The sequence below is a fragment of the Nicotiana tabacum genome, chromosome 15 (assembly GCF_000715075.1).
Source record: "Nicotiana tabacum cultivar K326 chromosome 15, ASM71507v2, whole genome shotgun sequence".
Classification (NCBI taxonomy): Eukaryota; Viridiplantae; Streptophyta; class Magnoliopsida; order Solanales; family Solanaceae; genus Nicotiana; species Nicotiana tabacum.
In genome coordinates, this window is record NC_134094.1 from 132,396,277 (window position 1) to 132,412,212 (window position 15,936).

The 15,936-nt window shown below is 36.1% G+C and overlaps 1 long non-coding RNA gene across 1 annotated transcript; it reads right to left on the minus strand.

The window, feature by feature from the left end:
- Positions 1-1,418: 1,418 nt before the first annotated feature.
- Positions 1,419-3,431, minus strand: LOC107809712 (uncharacterized). Its single transcript, XR_001653470.2, has 4 exons — positions 3,059-3,431; positions 2,449-2,594; positions 2,169-2,357; positions 1,419-1,656 (listed from the first exon to the last, which is right to left on the minus strand). It is a non-coding gene; the product is annotated as an uncharacterized LOC107809712 (long non-coding RNA).
- Between the last annotated feature and the right edge of the window lie 12,505 nt (positions 3,432-15,936).

Below are 15,936 nucleotides of genomic sequence, written 5' to 3' on the forward strand. Positions count from 1 at the left end.
TGAAACCCCACTGCACAAATGACGACTTTTAACCCATTTCCATTAGCCTCACAAGAACTGGTACAGGTCCACAGGAAAAATGACACTGTATAGCCGCTATAAAAATAATAGTCGAAAAAATATATAAAATTTATATTTATTTTCGTATATATACATTTGTATGTTATAAATAAATATTATACAAGTTTTATACATTTTTTCGGCTATCAAATATAAATAATTTCTGACGCGAGCTAAAAGTAATAATCCAACAAGTCCACATCCCAAATGTAATTTGTTAACGAAAATTATTCATAGTACACCACTCTCAAGACTTATTTTTCAACCTCAGTTTTGTTTTTCTCTAACCGTGGTGTCCAGACTATCTTGCGTGTACCTCGACTAATTTTACGGGATATTTGTTACCTCTCATCAACACAAATATCGAGTAACTCTAACCGTCAAGATTTAGACATATGAGAAGAAATCACCTAGTGTTTTTGCCTCTAGGTTAGGATTTCATGAGTTGTAGAATTCACTTCAAGAAATGAAACATAATCATAAATATGGGCGTACTTCATTATTTTTCAGTAATAGTACGTTGTTTTGCCCCAATCATAAGAGGACTTGAAATCAATATGTAATATCTCTTAACCTACATTGCTATACTGTTCATTTGAAACAAGAAATATAGAGAAAATTATTATTAAAACTATTCATAGCGAGCCTTCGAAAACAATACCATTTCTAGTGGTCACAAGCATAAAGGAGTTTACTAGTACTTTGAATTCTTCCAAACAAACAAATTAAATATATGTGAAAACATAGGAAGGGAGCTTCGTTTATTTTAACTGGATGAAGTACAACTGTGTCAAGTATTTCTAACATTTATAATTTCACATAGTCTACAGAATTAAAAAAAAAGAATTTCCAGCATGAAATTAAAAATCAATCAAATATTGTAGCATTCAATTCGTCTCAAACTCACATACACCATATACCTTCAATTTTTAGTAGAAATAAAATGTTGCACAACCATTATATTGTGTAGACAATCTCTTCTAATCTATAAATGAAAATTATGAACTCATTGGAAATAGCTGATAAACCAGTGCATAAGAGATGTCAGACCACTCTCAAAGTAAAGCGCTTATAACAACAGAGATTGAAATATTCTCGACCAGTATTAAGTTTAGAAAAACTAAAGTCTATGTGCACAATATTATCTCAGATACAGTTAAACCTATCTATCACAACCTCGTTCGTTCCGATATTTTTTGGCTGCTATAATGAAGTGATGTTATAGAGGACATATATTATAACATAATATAAAAATTAATTCCGAGAAAAGTTTGGTTTTTATAGCGAATGATTGTTATATAAGGATGTTTTAGAGAAGTTTGGTCGTACTTTAATTAACAAAGAGGTGAGATAACATATCAAAGTAAAACGCTTGAGACTGCAAATGATGAAATCTAAAACAATCTAACATTAAATTAGCTATAATTCAAATGCCTTTTCCTTTCCTCGAAGGACAATCCTAGTTGTACCTGATCAAATTCAAATTCTAGATCAACATCATTGTAGTAACGCATTGCGTATTCTCTTGTACTCCTGGATCCGCTCCGGAGGCCAATCATCTCTAATCGGCTTGGCAAACGGACCAATAACCGGATCCTGTAAATTAGTTGGAGAAACAAACCAAGGTAAAGTTAGTTATCAGGTACAAATACATCTCTCACAGAAAACAAATGCCTATGATTATCATTTCGGATCACTTCTACTTCATAATTTATCACAAAGTCCTAATACAATACTCAACTTTTATAATTTCTTCAAACATATACGACACAATTTTTCATCTGTGCTCTACCAACGTGAAGAGACATTTTAACCATCATTTACTTTAACACAACTTTGGGACTTCGACTTAAGGTAGTTAAAGTAACAAGAGCATAAGGGAAAACGAGAATCAAAAGAACTTTTAGTTATCATTTAGTGTTTGCACATAAGTTAATCCAAATAGAAAGCCTATATACAGGCCAATCTCATCTCATAATACCAATACCTACAAAGATTAAGCAACTAAAAGTCCAATTACCACTGTTAAAAAACAGCAAAATGATACATTTCACCCAACACATAAAAAAAGGGGAGCGCATATTGTAAAGATAATTAGGTGTGTTTACCACTCCTTTTGGCCCGCAACAAATGACTTATTTGATACCATCAGGGATTCTTATAGCAACATGGATTTGAAAAGTTTCAATAGGAGTAGGAAGAGTGAGATTTAAGACTCTAACAGTCATTAAAAATTGTTCCCATCGCAACGATATAAAATACACTTTCTCAATCTTCAAGAACTTGTACTTGAAAACCTGCAGGGAGAGTCAACATATATCACTCGAAGAGTCAGGGCGAGAGGGACTTAAAATCACACAAAGCAAAGACGTATAGGGGCATACATACATTGCACTCTTTCTCATTATACTCTTGGATAGCACGGTTAGCCAGTTCAATCAGTACCCCATAGTCGTTATGGATCTTGAAATCCAAATATGATGTTATTGGAACATCATGACCGCCTGACCGGGATAGTCAACAAATTCAAAACCCTGTCAAACAAGCCAACAGCGGTGAAACCTATCCGCCAAACTGGAAGAAAGAAGAGGGATCATAATGGAATTGGACAAATCTATCCAAATTAAAACAAACAAATTCAAACACAGGAAGCTAAAATAATGTAGTTGGAACCGACCAGTCACTTAGTTAAAAGGGAAAAGGGGGCCAAACAGTTGGGATCGAAGAATTGATGCCAAAGAGACCCAAACAATTCCTTCCAAAAACATAATTAAAAATAAACATTTGTCTTAATCATATTCATGGAGAATGGAAACCTATTATCAGGGGCAAAAATGAATAGAAATAACAGAGTTTAGCATACGATGAATCATAGGCTCAAAAAAAAAAGTATGAAGGCATGAAATATAAATAAAGCAGACGAATCAAATCAAAGGCTTGACCAAAAATTGAACGACAGAACTTTAATAAGAGAAAAAAAGAAAGGAAGGAAGCAAACATTGGATTTTTTCGACTGATGGTGGTAATTCAACCGAATTTGTTCAAGAGCAAGGCGATGATCTTCAGGCAAATCATCATCATCAGAGAGGTAATAAGAATAATCGGGGGCTAAATCTGGATTGCAAACGCAGCATCCTCCTCCTGGTGTCTCCTCGATATAACCTGGTAAACTGCAAAAGCATTTTGGCCCCTTCTTCGGTGTTACAGATCCTCCCTCCTCTGCAACTTTTGATTCCGCCATTGATGATTAGAGGCTACTTTGAAGTTTTTGCCTTTTGGGTTTTAGTTAAATTTACAATTTGTAGACCAAATCACTTGGATCAATGATGATTTCGAGGTTTCGTCTAATTAATAAGACGGTCCTGTGTGAAAATAGTGTAGTCTGGCCATTTTTCGACCCAAAAATTGCAAAGTTATTAAAAATAATTATTATTTTATGGAGAGTTAAAATTTGGACCAAAATGTCCTAGCTGAAGTACGAAAATTTCCAGCATAATGTATTGGATTATGGAGCTCCTGCGTATGAACTCCCAACATGTTATGTTGAACTCCTAGAATCTCATATATAAAAATTCGAATTCCAATATAATATGCTGGAGAGTTTTTCAGGATTACATAAAAAAAAAGGTTAAACTTCGATTACTTTTAAAGCTCTAGCTATTTTGTTAATTACCAGTTGTAAATCAGACTATTTCTGATTTTTCCCTCTCTCTTATAGCATATTTGGCAAAGCTTCTAAAATTATTAAAATGGCATGGCATAGCCATTTTTACACACAGTTATTCAAAAATAGTCAATATTTGCAAAGTTATTAAAAAGTAGCCACTATTTAAGGCGGAGATAAAATTTAGACAAAAGTACTCTAGCTGAAACACGAAAAGTTTCAGCATAATATGCTTGTGTATGCAATTAAGATTTTATTGAATTTAAATCCATAAGAAATTTGAATTTAATCTCAATTAAATATATTTTGGTTCAAATAAATATTATGGGCTAATATAATTGAATTGATTACTTAAATCCAATGAATATTGACTGGGCTAGCCCATTTAGTTTGGCTACAAATAATGAGCCCACTTCATTAGGCCAAATATGTCATCTTCCTAGAGGCCTACTTTGGTGTCACATGGCACGCCAAGTCAAACGGAAGAGCCAATAGGATCATGCTACGTATCAAAATGACAAGGCATGCCAAGTCATATCAAAAGGTCAATGAAATCACGTCATGTGTGTAAGTGTCATGTTCTAGCCAATCAAATGCGGCCTTGTCACACTTCAATTTGATTGGTCGGAAAGAGTTTGTTCTTATCATAACACTTCCCTCCCACAACTATAAATAGGGGTCGTCATAACCCAGAAAGCGGACCAGAAGTTATAACAAGAAGCAAGAGAGAGCTCGTGGATCAAACGCCGCAAATTTCTCTACAAGTTTCAAGCTTCAAGCAACCAAGTTCAAGCTCAAGAACGAAAAACAAATCAAGATTCAAGGAATATGAGTTCAAATTAAAATTCATGCTTGTTGAATTCAAGATCATCATTCGTGGCAATAATTACATAGTCAAGATCAAGCTTAAAGGCCCTTGGATTTATTTACTATTGGAAACAAGAATCAGAGGATTCATAGAGATTGTACACTCAAAAATTTAAAATAAAATACTACGATTGTTGCAATATTTTCGGTCTTGATTTTATTTTTTCGACGCAAATTTATTGTCTACAAATTATGGCATGCCCAGTGGGACAATCTTCTACCTCTCTTCTCAACTTTTCAATCACCAAAGTTCAAGAACATCGAAATGGCTTCAAAGAAAATCAGCTCCAGATCAACTTCCACCAAGGCTGCTAAATCCAGGTTCTGTACTGATGTGGAAAGCATCCTCGATGTTACCTTTGGAAGCTTTGGACCAGTTACAAGGAGCAAAGCAAGCTCTTTAGGACAATAAGCACTACAAGTGTCGTCCACGTCAACCTCTATTTTCGGATCTTCATCTTCAAAAGGAGCAAGATCCTCTACAAGCACGACCCAAAAAGGGTACGATGTCGCCAAAAGGATCGAAAAGGTTCTTGCCCAACTTAGTTTATCTAACTCTGAGAAACCTTTCGTGCAAGCTTATGATGATGACTTGAGCGCTGGATCTACTTTAGTCTCCATTAATGCGACCTCCTAGCTCTATCCCAATAATGATCTATTTTATTCTTCATCCTCTACGCACATCATGTAAGCAATGGTTATTGAAGTTTCTACCGTAAAAGAACAACTCGCAAATTTGACGAAAGCAATTGAAGGCTTGTCAAAGCTCGTGCAAGATCAAAATGCTAAACCCTCCAATTTAACAAATAAGTTGGATAGCATAGTAGAAGGAGAATCCATACAAACACCTTTAAATCTTCAAAGGTTACAAGAGAAATGGGACTCCTCCGAAAAGCAAACAACGACAACTAAGGAGATCCAAGTCTCCACTGAAGGTCTAATTCCCGTTGAGAAATTGAAGGACTTCATCATGGAGGCTATCAAAGATAAACCTGAGTCGACGTCCTAATTATCTCTCACATATGCAAAGCTGTATACGCAAAGAATTGATAACTTGAAGATGCATGCTAGTTATCTGTCACGACCCAAAATTCCACCACAGGTGTCGTGATGGCACTTAGTCTCTAAGACTAGGTAAGTCGATTACAATTACAATTCAAGCCCTTTTGTTTTGATAAAGATATAATTTAATACACGTATCGAAACCAACATCGAAAATAATTTTAAAAATCTCCCAAGACTGGTAATACTGAGTCACGAACTCTAACTGAATTTATGAAATGATCTCAAGGATCGAATATACAATATTGTTCGAATAATAATTAGCAGTACAATAAAATGAAAAGACTCCAAGGGACTGCGACAACCAAGCAACTCTACCTTGAATCCTTGCGATCAACACACTAACTCTGCCCGAGTCCGATATCTCCAATACCTGGCTCTGCACAAAAATATGCAGAAGTATAGTATGAGTACACCACGATCGGTACACAGTAAGTATCAATACTAACCTCGGTGGAGTAGTGACAAGGTATAATCAAGACACTCACTAATCAATTAACCTGTGCAGTGTAGCAGTATATAATAATAATAATAATAATAATAATAATAATAATAATAATAATAATAATAATAATAATAATAATAATAATAATAATAATAATAATAATAATAATAATAATAATAATAATAATAATAATAATAATAATAATAATAATAATAATAATAATAATAATAATAATAATAATAATAATAATAATAATAATAATAATAATAATAATAATAATAATAATAATAATAATAATAATAATAATAATAACAATGATGGCAACAAGAATAAATAAATGATGTAAACAATAAAGCAACAAGAACACCATAAATATTGCTCAAACGAATAAGGAACACAAAGACAACCAATCAATCAAGTCCCTCAAATATACGCCTTTCCAATGTAAGTACTTCAAGTATAAATCTTTAAAATATAAGTTTTTCAATAAAAATTCTTAGAATATAACCTTGTCAAATAAATATATATTTCGAATATACTCCCTTCAAATAAATTTCTTTCAACTATAATTCTTTCAAATAATATTTTTTTGGAATATAATTTCTTCAAATAAAAGTCACCTTGTGACACCTCATTTCATAATCATAAAAATACGACTCTCAACCCACTTCCATATTTTTACGGCACCTCATGCCTATATTTCTATCACAACCGCACGGACAACTCACGTGCCAATAATATCAATGTATATAAGATCCACATGATCAATTTATTTCCACTAAAGTGAGTTTACAATTTTAAAATCAAGTAAGAAATCAACAAAGAAATGAATTTATTTTAGAAATTATTTGGGTGAAGAAAATAACATTGCACTTAAATTAAAGCATAAGATAAACTACTGATTTGGATGTAAAACTATTTAATTTAAAATATAATAATAATTTATTTTATTTAAATCAACTCAATCATCGAAAATCAGTAAGAAAAATCAGAAATATACTTCTTCAAAGTCTCGTGCTAATAAGCCAAAGCCAACACTATACAATTAGGAGCACAAAACACATAATAATAAAGTCAACTAGTACATCACGGAAGAAGACAAGAATTTACATATTAAATGAAACAAAATCACCCAAGACAAGAACATAAATAAAGAAATATCAACAGGGCACTCCCGAGGTACCGCCTCGTAGTCCCAAATCATAAATAAATTGACGCTATCTCATTTTCTTATATCACCGCGGGAGCCTTCACATTTAATTTTAAAGAAATTATTTTTCCCGAAATAGCATCCCGCGTTATAGTCATCCTTATCACACCGCATGACTTCTAGTAGTTCCCCTACTAGCCACGCGTTTCAAGCCACCATTATCTTACCGCATGCGTTTCAACACCCTGACCTTGTATCACCGTATGCGTATCAATATCACAATATTTCACAAATCGTACCTCAAGTGCCCAAATATCACAGCATAATACAACTTGCACCTCAAGTGCTCACATATCACAAATTGCACATCAAGTGCTCAAATATTACAACATATCATAAATTGCACATCAAATGCTCAAATATTATAACATATCACAAATTGCACATCAAATGCTCATAAACTAGGCTCCACACATCAGAAATTTCTGGCAAAATGACTTTACCAGCCTTCATTAAGTCGACCATAACTTTCTGTACAAATGTCTAAATGATGAATGGTTTAACTTTCTAGAAACTAGAATCAAAGGGCTACAATTTTCATGTTTTAAAATTTTTTAGATTCCTTATAAAGTTCGAGATATAAGCTTCCAAAATCGGCTCTGCGATTGTACCAGTTGCTGTCCAAAAACAGCTTTTGTAGCTAAAAAATTCCAGCAGCTCCTTTTGTCCGAAATCCATTCCGTCAACCTTCCGAAATCCACCCGAGCCCCTCGGGACCTTAACAAAATATACAAATATGTCCCAAAATACAATACAAACTTAGTTGAGGCTTCAAACTATGCCAAACAATGCCGAAATTATGAATCGCTTATCGAATCGAATTATGAGTTTTCAAATTTTCCAACTTCTATATTTTGCGCCGAAACGTATCAAATCAATTCCGATTGACCTCAAATTTTGCACACAAGTCATAAATGACATAACAGATCTATAAAAATTTTTAAAACTGGATTCCGACTCTGATATCAAAAAGTCAACTCCCCGGTCAAACTTCCCAAAAATTCAACTTTCATCATTTCAAGCAAATTTTTACTACGGACCTTCAAAAAAAATTTTGAACACGCTCCTAAGTCCAAAATCACCATACAGAGCTATTGGAATCATTTAAACTCTATTTCGGGGTTGTTTACACATAATTCATCATCCGGTCAATTATTTCAACTTAAGTTTCCAAAACAAGAATTGTTCTTCCAATTAAATCTTGAATCATCCGAACAAATTTCACGTCTATGCTTCTCCTTAACTTGCTTTTTCTTATATATTGGGTTCATATACTTTCTTTGCATGTTTTATCGTTATATTTTGTTTTATTACCTTCCTTGACCCCAATCAATATGTTATGTCTATGAATTACCAAAAATATGTTATGTTATGTCTATGAATTACCCTCGCTTTCTCTACTCTTTTTGTTTTGTTTTCCTCTTTTTAGTTTTAAGGGCGACAATTAGTCTTAATAGTATGTTTGCTTCTCCTTAACTTGTTTTTTTCTTATATATCGGGTTCATATACTTTCTTTGCCTGTTTTGTCCTTATATTTTACTTTATTACCTTCATTGACCCCAATTAATATGTTATGTCTATGAATTACCAAAAATATGTTATGTTATGCCTATGAATTACCCTCGCTTTCTCTACTCTTTTTGTTTTATTTTGTTTTTCTCTTTTTAGTTTTAAGGGCAATTAGGCTTAATAGCATGTTTGGCCTACTTCTTTTTGGTCAAAAGTATTTTTATCGGTTAAAAGTACTTTTTTATTCAAAGTCAATGTGTGTGGCTAAGCTTTTAGAAGGAAAAATAATATTTTTGAGTAAAAGCAGAAGCAGTTTTTGAGAAGCAGAAAAAATAGTTTCTTCCCAAAAATACTTTTTTGAAAGTACTTTTGAGAAAAATATACTTATAGCCTGGTTGGTCAAACTTCTTTTTAACCAAAAATACTTTTTTTAAAGTTAAGGTGTTTGACTAAGCTTTTAAAAGGGAGAAAAATGCGTTTGAGTAGAAGCAAAAACAGGTTTTGAGAAGCAGAAAAAATAGCTTCTTCCCAAAAGAAGTTATTTAAAAAGCATTTGTTTAGAAAAATACACTTAGAAGCACTTTTTAAAAGTTTGGTCAAATACTAATTGCTACTCAAAAGCATATCCTTTGCTATTTTATTTTTCTACTCAAAAACTGCTTCTACTCAAAAATACTTTCTTTTCCTTCTAAAAACTTTAGCCAAACATCTTAACTTTGAAAAAGGCATTTTTGGTCAAAAAGAAACTTAACCAAACAGGATGTAAGTATATTTTTCTCAAAAATACTTTCAGAAAAGTATTTTTGGGTAGAAGCTACTTTTTTTCCGTCTAAAAGTTTGGCCAAACATCATAACTTAAAAAAAAAGGTTTTGACCAATAAAAATACTTTTGGCAAGGAAAACAAAACTAACCCAAGTAGATACTAAACCTAACTGCTGAAAACCAAAAAAACACACATGAGGAAAGAGAAGCTTTGGTGACTGGCGATTGCGATGACAGAAGCTCAAAGCTTTGTGAAGGCCTTTCATGGCTTCTACGGCCACTGGTCAGCCTTCTAATGAGGCTGGTCAGTCGTCCACACCTCCCCCACTACCCTAAACAACCTCTAGTAACCTTAATCCACTCCAGAATTACGCACAATTACTACAACCCAAAGCATTGAATGCGCCCATGCAAACCCTAGCCAAGATTCCTATAAAACCTATTGTGGTTTTACATGAGAGCCCATAATCAAGTGGAAGAAGCCAGAAGTCAAGCAATCAATCGTGCTACAAAGATTACAATTAGCTGTTCTTGGGAAATTTTCTTATGGGAAACCTATGATTAATGAATTACGTAAAGTCATCCCTATTCAATATGAATTAAACGGAGCCTGCGCTATAGGACTAATTGAAGATAATCATGTGTTGATTCGACTGTCTTTAATGGAAGATTATGTTCATATTTTATCGAAGCCTGTCTTTTATTTGAAAGCTCAAGGTGATATGTGGCAGATGAGGTGTACGAAGTGGAATCCTTGGTGGAAACCTGATGAAGAGATATCAATTGTTGTAGCTTGGATCAGCTTTCCGGAATTGCCACCTAAATTTTGTGGTAAGGAATTTGTTTTTTCATTGGCAAGTGCTGTTGGCAATCCCTTACATGTTGATCTTGGAATCAAAATAGCACTAGCACGACCCAAATTTCCCTCCGTTTGGGTATCATGATGGCACCTAGTCTTAGGGACTAGGTAAGCCTAACACTAATTGAAACAACAACATTATCTAAATAATATCCAATAATTTAAATAGAAATCTCTTAAAATTTACAATTCCCAAAATCGGTAGTACAAATCATAAGCTCTAAAAGTGTTTGCTAGAAAACTTCTAAATATAACTGTCCAGAAATAAGAATAAATAGTGCAATATGAAAGCTTGAAGGTGACTCTGAAGCCTGCGAACGCAGCAACAGGTTTACCTTGAGACTCCACAGCAACGACCTGCACAGCTACTAACGAACAAAATACCTAGATCTGCACAAAAATGCGCAGAAGTGTAGAATGAGCATACCACAGTGGTACCTAGTAAGTATCAAGACTAACCTCGGTGAAGTAGTGATGAGGAACAGTCAAGACACCCACTGGTCTAATAAACTAAACAAGTATGAGTATGGGGACAATAGAAATATGATATCTACATAAAGACTATGCAATATGGCTCACAATACAGTAATGGCAATAAGAAAGGAAACAACAAGTATCAGCGGAATATCATGAAAATGACACAGAAAAGTGAATGGACCACAACCTAAATCCAGAATCACAAATACAACAAGGACAAGTAATAACTCAGCAACTACAACCGCTTTTACATCAGGTTTTAGTTAACAACTCCACGAGTTACCGAACCTCAGACAACTCACAACTCACGGGTCTCAATACCTAAACCCTAACACTTGGCATCTTGTGCCCTCATAACATCTCATAACCACACTAACGACTCATGTGCCAATAGAGCCGTTCTCACATAGAAGGCAAGTAAACAAGGGTGATTATTTATGCTCCACAATATCAAGAACACCTCTTATCCGATAAGAGTGCTTAACTACATGTATGCTTGTGCAAGTGTCCTAACATAGTCCATACTAGCAAATAAGCATAAGGAAGAAGAAGAACGGACAACACGTAGAATATTTTCTCATAGCTTTCACAAGATAAAGCTCACACATGTACGTATAACACTACACAAATATCAACAACAAGAATGCCCCCAGGCCATAAATCATCACAAATCAATTCCTGACACAGCCTACCTTATCTCGCCACGTGTGCAACAAGAAAGTAAGTGCCCGCCTTGTCTCGCCACACTTGCATAACAATGTTCCCACCTTGTCTCGCCACATGCGCAACCTACACATATATATATCCCGCCTTGTCACGCGGCATGTGCAAATATCAATAGTAACAATAGCACGGCAGAAACCTCGTGCAACCCCATAACAACAACCGCACGGCAGAAACCTCGTGCATTACAATAACCACAACCGCACGGCAGAAACCTCGTGCATCACCACAACAAGTACAACAGCAACAAAGATAATAACACAAAGTACGACAAGTAAATCAACTCAAGAACTTTAATTCACAAAGAAATGGTAGAACCAATTCACAAGGAATAACCACAGTAAAGGATGTTAGGCGTAAAGAGAACAACTCAACAAGGGAAAAACTAATATGTAGCAATGATCCCACAATATACATTTCAACAACAGGGTAGCTAACACGAGTCAAATAATTTCAAATAAAACAAGTCGACTAAGATGTAGGATATCTAACTTCTTTTAAGGTTGAGAAATTACAAAGGATATTCAATAATTCAATAGGGATAAACAGCGGAAAGATAATCATAACCTCAATTAAGACTGAACAATTATAGGATGAGATAATAATAATTCCAATTAAAGATAAGCAGTTACAAAAAGATAGCATGACAATAGAAGAGGTAAAATCTTCAGTTAGGTCAAATAAGAGTCAAAAAGGCAATAAGAGTGAATCCTGAAGCAATTAATTCAAATTAAAGCATGTAGAAGTGAAACTAGTAAATAGAAACTTAATCATATCAAGAACAACTTCATACTCAGTGAATATAAGGACCTAAGAACCCTAAAAGGCCAACTTTTCACAAATAAGTCCGAGTACACACTCGTCACCTCGCATACATGGACTACAATAAACATAGAAGACTCAGATCCTAAGGAAAAATCTCCCACACAAGGTTAGACAAGATACTTACCTCAAAGAAGACAAACTGATACTCAAAAATGAACTTCTCAGGTGAAATGACCTCCGAACGGCTCAAATCTAATCAAAATAACTTCAAAGCACAAATAAAACTCATAAGAGACTATTCTGGATCATAAAGTCTCAATCTTCATCAAAAATCTAAAAATCGGTCCAAAAGTCGATCCCCGGGCCCGCACCTCGGAACCCGACAAATTTTACAAAACCTGAACACCCATTCCAATATGAGTCTAACCATATAAAAATTATAAAATTCCGATACCATTTCATCCCTCAAATCATGATTTTTCATTTTGGAAATTTACTTCAAAAACTACCATTTTCCTCAACTCAAAACATAAATTAAATGATAAAAAAAGATAAAATCATGGAATATATTAAATTCTAGGTGAAGAACACTTACCCAATCGATTTGCTTGAAAAACCCACAAAGAATCGCTCAAAACCGAGCTCTAGAACTCCAAAAATGGTGAAAATGGCAAACCCTCGGAATAAAGGACTTTATATTCTGCCCAGGTGTTTGTGCATCGCGAACGCGGAGAAAGGGACGCGTTCGCGAAGAAGAAAAAATTAAGGCTGCCATGAAGTGCTTCGCGAACGCGGTGACACGCTCGCAAATGCGGAGAAGAAGAGACAGAAACCTACACGAATGCGTAGGGAAACACGCGAACACGAAGAGGAAAATGATCACCAGCTCCCAGCTCCTAGTTTCTACTACGCGAACGCGAAGGTAGGGCTGCGAACGCGAAGAAGAGAAGGGCAGACTTATGCGATCGCGGATAGAAGCTTGCGAACGTGAAGAAGAAATATTCCCACCTCTAAAATTACTCTTCGTGAACGCAAAGGAAGGGACGCGAACGCGATTAAGGAAACCAGATGACAGAAAACAACAGTTCAAAAATAGATGGAAATGGCCTATAGCCCATCCGAAATACACCCGAGGCCCCCAGGACCCCGTCTAAACACACAAACAAGTTCCATAACCTAACACGGACTCGCTCGAGGTCTCAAGTTACATCAAACAACACCGAAAATACAAATCGCACCACGAATCAAACTTATGAACTTTCAAAAACTTCCAACTTCTAAAACTTGTGCCGAAACCTATCAAACCAACCCGGAATGACATCAAATTTTGCAGGCAAGTCCCAAATAACATAACAGAGCAGTTTCAACTCTTGGAATCGCATTCCGACCCCGATATCAAAAGGTCCACTTCCGGTCTAAAACTCCAAAAGTTTGACTTTTGCCAATTCAAGCCTAAATGAGCTACATACCTCCAAAACATAATCCGGACACGCCCCTAAGTCCAAGATCACCCAACGGAGCTAAAAGAACCGACGAAACTCCATTCCGGAGTCGTCTTCACACAGTTCCGACTACGGTCAAAATCCTAAGACTTAAACTTCCGTTTTGGGGACTAAGTATCCCAAATCACTGCGAATCATCCAGTAACTGAATTCAACCACGCACGCAAGTCAATACACATAATATGAAGCTGTTCAAGGCCTTATGCCGTAGAACAGAGCTTAAATTCTCAAAATGACCGGCCGGGGTCGTTACATCCTTCCTCTCTTAAACAAACGTTCGTCCTCGAACGTGCTAAGAATCGCCTCAGAATCTTTAAATCACTGAAAGTACATATCCAACATACACCCGTGGGTGACCCCACGTCACCCTAATCCACATCAGCCTGAGGACACCACCTCAACTGTAATTTATCCTATCTATCAACACTGATAAGCCTTAGAGTCAAAATTCTCACCTTCCATTTATCTTCAAAAGACCCGATTCTATATCCATAACCGGTATCAGTCTTAACCAGCTGTAACAACTCATGCCTACACCTACAAGGTATGACCACTCAACATGACATGCCACACATAGGCCCATAATAACATTTCTGATCACAATAGCTGCCCGTAATCAAAACCAGCACCGGCAATTAGCCTCATATCTGATAGGAACCCGATTTCAACCTCCACAACACTGACAACGATGCAAGAAACACGAAGACCTCTTAACTATACACTCGAATCAACAAGTCACAACTAACACCACCGGGCACACCTTGCAAGCTAAAACTCAAGAAGCACATAACGAAATTGACTGAATATGTAAAGAGAAACACATAAGAGAAATATCAAACAAGCCCGACAGGCATAACTCTCTAACAGTACCATACTACGAATCAATTTAAATAGTAAAAATCAAAGTATATGAATAAATCACAAGAATCTCATCCTGATATAACTTCCACCGCGGCATGCAACCCGGCTCAAACATATAAAATCACATGGAATCGCGAGGGTTTCACCCTCAACTCTGAATCACAAGCCGAATACACATCATACCAATTGAAATCTTCCACTAACTCGGTTCTGCCAATAAAATCACAACACTTACTGAACTCTCACCCCGGTAGAGTATCAATCACAAATCGTAACCAATTACTCAGGAATCACATCAAACCCACAATAATGGACAACATGAACTCACTTCTAGTCTCGCAACTTTTAATAATGAATTTAAAACAACGATAGACACGACTATCACTCATAGAATCTCCCAACAGGGGCAAACACATAAACATAATACTAAGTCCTGAACTCACCCATAAGTGGGACAACAAATAGGGGACTCGCCTCGATAAGCAGAACCGAATCAAAATACGAATGGTGCCCCTCTGTAACAAATCAATATCATACCTCTCTGACATCATCTGGCGTAGTGGCCTCAAGCCTACTATATGAGACACATCAACGGGTCGGGCCTTCCCCTCTTGGGCGCTCTCTACTCGCCTGAATACTCCACTGTGACACACCTGTCCGGAGTCTAAGACAATCTCTCACCCTGTGGCTGGTATCTCCACACTCGAAGCAACCTCTCTGCTGCCGTGGCTGTGGAAACTGTGTCGTACGAGTACTATGAGACCTATGAACACCTGAAACACTGTGCGAAGCCTGAAGTGCAAACTAAACTGGCTGACCCACAAGACCTCTACCATGTCGTACTCTGCCTCCAAAATAAGGACCAGTAGATCTCTCTGGTCTACGAGGCCTCCTCGCCTCCCTGTCCTCTCTCTACTGAAATCGCATGTACTCTCTCTCATGGCCCTACCTGTCCTCTCTCTCCTGATCCCACATGCCCTCTACGCGGTGAGCGATCCCTACCACCTACTGAAATGAAACATCTGACTCCAACTCCCGAGCCATGCTGAACCGAATATCATGCCTGAGTCCCTCAATGAATCTACGGACACGCTCTCTAACTGTGGCGATCAAAGCAGGTGCATGCCTGGCCAAATCACTGAATCTCATAGCATACTCTGATATTGACA